This window comes from Marmota flaviventris, chromosome 12, assembly GCF_047511675.1.
Source record: "Marmota flaviventris isolate mMarFla1 chromosome 12, mMarFla1.hap1, whole genome shotgun sequence".
Taxonomy (NCBI): domain Eukaryota; kingdom Metazoa; phylum Chordata; class Mammalia; order Rodentia; family Sciuridae; genus Marmota; species Marmota flaviventris.
This window is the reverse complement of record NC_092509.1, coordinates 5,968,641-5,974,169: the sequence shown is the minus strand read 5'-3', so window position 1 is coordinate 5,974,169 and position 5,529 is coordinate 5,968,641.

Here is a 5,529-nt window from a genome sequence, read left to right as displayed (position 1 = left end):
TTAGAGTAATGGTTAGGTTAGAGCTAGGGTTAGGGCTGGGATTCTGCTACGGATTAGGTCTAGGTTTAGGCTTAGGCTTAGGCTTAGGGCTATGGTTAGGATTTGGATTAGCTTTAGGGTTAAAGCTAGGGTAGACCTTGGATTAGGGCTAGGTTTTGCAATAGGGTAGGGCTACAGCTAATGTAAGAACTTGCTATGATTCAGGCTAGTTTTAGGGTTAATGTTAAGGCTAGGTATAGTTTTAGAGTTAGGTTTAGCATTGGGGTGGTGTTTAGAGCTAGGGTTACTGTTAGTGTCAGGGTCAGTGTTCAGGTTAGTGTTATGGTTAGAATTAAATCCAGAATTAGGTCTAGGGGAAGAATTACTGTTTGGCTTAGGCTAAGGTTATTGTTAGGGCTATGTCTAGGTTTTTCATTAGGTCTAGTGTTCGAGTTATGGCTAGATTTATGATTAGGTTTAGGTCTAGTGCTAGTGTTAGGGTTAGGTTTAGGTATAAGTTAACTGGGCAGGTTACTATTAGGGTTCAGTTTAGGGTTAAGTTCAGGTTTAGATTTACAATTAGTTTTAGGGTCAGAATAAGGGTCAGGATTAGGGTTAGGATTTGGTTTATGGTTAGAGCTAGAATGAGTGCTAGTGTTAGGACTAGTAATGGGGTTAGCGTTTGTGTTAGGTTAAAGATTAGTGTTAGCATTAGGGTTAGGGCTTGGAATAGAGCAAGGGTTAGGTTAAAGCTAGGTTTAGGGCTCAGATTAGGGCTAGTTTTGTGTTAGGTTTAGGGTTAGGCAACGGCTAATGTAAGAACTAGTGTTACAAATAGGGTGAACTTTGGGGTTATGGTTAGGGGTTAAACATCTAGTGTTAGGATTAAGTTTAAGGTTAGGGTGATGTTTAGAGCGAGTGTTAGTGTTAGGTTAATAATCAGGGTCAGAGTTAGTTTTAGAGTTAGGGTTAGGATTCCAAATAAGGCTAGGGTTATTGTAAGGGTTTGGTTTAAGGTTAGGGTGGTGCTTAGAGCAAGAGTGGGTCTTAGGATAAGAGTCAGAGTCAGGGTTAGTATTCAGGTTAAGGTTAGCACTCAAATTAGGGATAGGGTGAGGTCTAGCTGTAGTATTAGGATTTGGTTTAAGTTAAGATTTAGTGTTAGGGCTATTACTCAGTTTTGTTTTACTGCTAGGGTTAGGGTTAGGGTTAGTTTCATGAGTAGTGTTAGGGTTAGTGCTAGTATTAATGTTAGGCTTAGGCTTAGGATTAGTGTTCGAGTTAGAGTTGGATCTAGGGTTAGGACTAGAAATAAGGATTAGGCAAGTGTTCTGCCTAGATTTATGGCTATGTTTAGGGCTAGGGTTAGGGTTAAGTTAAGGGATATGGTTAGAACTAGGGATAGGGCTATTGTGAGAGTTAAAGTTTGTCTTAGGTCTTTGGTTAGTGTTAGAATTATGAATAGGGTTAAATTAGGGCTATGATTAGGGCTAGGGTTACTGTTCAGCATAGGTATAGTGTTTTTAGGGTTAGGGTTAGGATTAAGATTAGGGTAAGGGATGGTGTTTTAACTAGGTTTAGTGGGAGGGTGAGTGTTAGAATTAGGTTAGGGCTATGGTTAAGGATAGTGTTATGATTAGGGCTAGGTTTAGGCCTAGGATGACGGCTAGGGTTTGTTTTATGTTTAGGGCTAGGATTAGGGCTAGGGCTAATATCAGGTCTTGGGTTATGGTTAAAGATAGTTTTAGTGTTAGGTTTATGGCTACATGTAGTGTAAGGGTTAGTTTAAGGGTTAGGGTCAGGTTTATAGCTAGAACTAGGGTGAGGTTTAGAGTCTAGGTTTTGGTTAGGGTAATGGAATGGGTTAGGATTAGGGATAGGGTTAGGTTTAAGACTAGGTTTAGCATTAGAGTTAGGGTCCTGTTTATGGCAATGGATAGGGTTAGAGCTAGGTTTAGGGCTAGGGTTATGTTTATGATTAGGGCTAGGGTTAGTTTTGGATTAGGGTTAAAACTTGGGTTACGGCTCAGATTAGGTCTAGGTTTTGTGTTAACTTAGTGCTAGAGTTAGGATTATGGCTAATGTAAGGACCAGGTTTATGTTTTAGGCTATATTTGGGGTTATAGTTAGGGCTATGTCTAGTCTTAGGTTTAGGTTTAGGATTAGGGTTATGTTTACAGCTAGAGTTAGTGTTATGGTCAGAGTCAGGGTTAGGGTTAGTTGTATTGTTTGGATTAAAACTCAAATTAGGGCTAGGGTTAGGGTAATGATTTGGTTTTGGTTAAGGATTAGGGTTAGGTATATCGTTCTGTTTAGTTCTAGGGCTAGGGCTAGTGTTAGGGCTAGTTTTAGGATTAGCATTAGGGTTAGGGCTAGTGTGAGAGTTAAAATTAGTGATAGGGCTAAAATTAGATTTAGGGTTTCAGATAGGGTTAAATTAGGGCTAGGATGAGGACTAGGGTTAATGTTTAATTAAGCCCTAGCGATAGGGATAGGGTTAGGTTTAAGTTTAGGATAATGAATGGTGTTTTAGCTAGGTTTAGATGTAGGGTGAGGGTTAGAGTTAAGGTTAGAGCTAGAGTTGGAGTTAAGGTTATGATTAAGGCTAGGGTTAGGACTAGGATGAGGGATAGTGTTCATTTTAGATTCAGGGCTAGGATTAGTGCTAAGTCTAATATCATGTTAGGGTTAGGTTTAGGTTTACCATAAAAGTTAGGTTTTGAGCTAGGGTTAGGGCTAGGTTTAAGGTTAAGTCTAGGGATAGGATTATGGTAGGTTTAGGGTTAGGGTGGTGTTTTGAACTAGATGAGTGTTAGGATATAAGTCAGGTAAAGGTTTAATTTTAAGATTATGTTTAGGACTTGAATTAGGGCTAGTATTAGATCTAGGTGTAGTGCTAAGTTTTGGTTTAAGATAAGGTTTGTGTTAGGCCTGTTGCTCGGTCTTGTTTTAGTGCTATGATTTGGGTTAGTGCTAGTTTTATTATTAGCTTTATGGTTAGGGATAGGGTTAGGATTAAGGCTAGATTTAAGGCTAGGACTAGGGTTAGGTTTTGTGTTAGGTTTAAGGTAACAATTAGGGCTAGGACTAATGTCAGGTCTAGGTTTATAGTTACTGGTATTTTTAGGATTACGTTTATGGCAAGGTCAAATTAAAGTGTTACTTTTAGGGAAAGGGTCAAATTAAGATGTGAAGTATTGTTAGGGTCAGGGTCAGGCTTTGGTTTTGGGTTAAGTTTTAGTGTTAAGGCTCAAATTAGCATTAAGTTTAGAATTAGTGTTAGGGTAATGGATAGTGTTAGGTTTAGGGTTAGGTTCGGTTTAAGTTAATGGATATGGTTAGGGTTTGTGATAGGTTTAGGGTCAGGCCTAGGGTTAGCATTAAGGTTATAGTTATCGTTAGGGTAATTTATAGGTTTAGACCTAGGGTTAGTGCTAGGATAATGGTTAAGATTAGGGCTAGAGTTAGCGTTAGGGTCAGGGCTAGGGCGAGGGTTACACTTAGGATTAAGTTTAGGGTACGGTTTAGGGTTTGAGCTAGGAATTTTGCTATGGCTAAGATTAATTTATGGTTTGGCCTAGGGTTATGGTCATGGTTAGTGTAAAGGTTAGGGCTAGGGTTATCATTAGGGTTAGGGTAATAGGTTTAGATGTCAGGTTAAAGATAGTTTTAGGTTTAGGTTAGCATTATCTTTAGGTTTAGGTTTAGGGTTAGTAATTTGAGCTATCTTAGGTTTAGGGTTAGTGTTAGGTTACATTCACTGTTATTTCTAGGGTTAGGTTTATGTTTAGGGTTAGGGTAGGCTTAGCTTTTGGTCTAGTGTTATTATTAGGGTTAAGTTTAGGGTTAGAGTAATGGATAGAGTTCAAGCTAGGGTTAGGGCTTGGGTTAAGGTTAGGATTAAGGCTGGGATTAGGTTAAGAGTTTGACCTTGGGCTAGATTAGGGTTAGATTAAGTGTAAGGGTAAGGAATGAGCTAGGTTTAGGGCTAGGTTAAGGGATAGGTTTACAGTCTGGGCTAGGGTAGATTTACAGTTAGGTTAAGGGCTAGGACAGCATTACTTTTAGGGTTATTGTTAGTATAATGGATATAATTAGAGCTAGGGTTTGGGCTATGGTTAGAGTTAGGATTAGGACTAGAATTAGGGTGAGGTTTAGGGTTTGGGCTAGGGTTATTTTATGGTAAGGTTTAGTGTTTGAGCTAGGGTTAGGGCTAGAACGAGGTTTAGGGTTAGGTTTAGGGCTAAGTTTAGGTTTAGAGTTATGCTTTGGGTTAGGTTTAGGGCTGTAATTAGGGCTAGGTTTTGTGTGACGTTAAGGACTACAGTTAGGTATATGGGTAATGTAAGCGCTAGAGTTATGGTTATGGCTATATTTAGAGTTCATCTAGTGTTAGGGTTAGTTTTTGGCATAGAATAAGGTTTCGAGCTAGGGTTTTTGTTAGGGTAAATGTCAGGTTTCAGGTTAGGATTAGGTTTAGGACATGGTCCAGAATGAGGACTAGGGTTAGGTCTAGGGGTAGAGTTAGTGTTTGGATTAACTTAAGGGTTATTGTTAGGCTAATGCTAGGGTTATGGCTATATTTAGGATTAGGTTTAGGTCTAGTGCTAGTGTTATTGTTAGGTTTAGGTTTAGGGTTAATGGTAGGGCTGGTGTTAGTTTTTGGATAAGGGTTAGGGTCAGGTTTGAACCTAGGTTTAGTGTTAGGATCAGAATTAGGGTCAGGGTTAGAGTTAGGGTTTAGGTTAAGTTTAGAGCTAGAATGAGGGTTAGGATTAGGACTAGTAATAGAGTTAGGGTTTGGGGTAGGCATAGAATTAGGGTTAGGACTAGGGTAGCAATAGGGTGAGGTTTGACTAAGTGTAAGAAATAGAGTTAAAACTAGGATTAGGACTAGGGATAGGGTTAGGGTTAGGGCCAGAGTTAGGATTAGGGTTAAATCTAGGGTTAGACCTTGGATTTGTTATGGCTAGGTTTTGTGTTACGTTTAGGACTATGGCTAATTTAAGAACTCACATTACGATTAGGGCTAGTTTTAGTGTTAGGTTTAGGCGAGGTCTAGTGTGAGGAATAAGTTTAAGGATAGGTTGATGTGTAGAGCTAGGGTTAGTGTTAAGGTCAGAGTCAGTGTTTGTATTCTAGGGTTAGGGTTAGGATTCGAATTAGGGCTACATTTAGGACTACCTGTAGTGTTAGGATTTGCTTTAGGTTAAGGGTTAGGTTCAGTGAAATGGCACGGGTTTTGCTTGATAGCTAGGGCTTTGGTTGGGGCTAGTTTTCAAATTAGCGTTAGAGTTACAGCTAGTGTTAGTGTGTGGTTTAGGCTTAGGGTTAGGGTTATATTTAGAGTTAGGGTTATTTCTAAGTTTAGGGCTACAGCGAAGGGTAGGACTAGGGTTAGGGCTAGGATTTGAGTTATTATGAGGGATAGGGTGCTCCATATGCACACAATACACACACACACACACACACACACACACTGTTTTTTTTCATAACTCACTTCTTTTTTAAAATATATATTATTTTAGTTATACATGGACACAATATCTT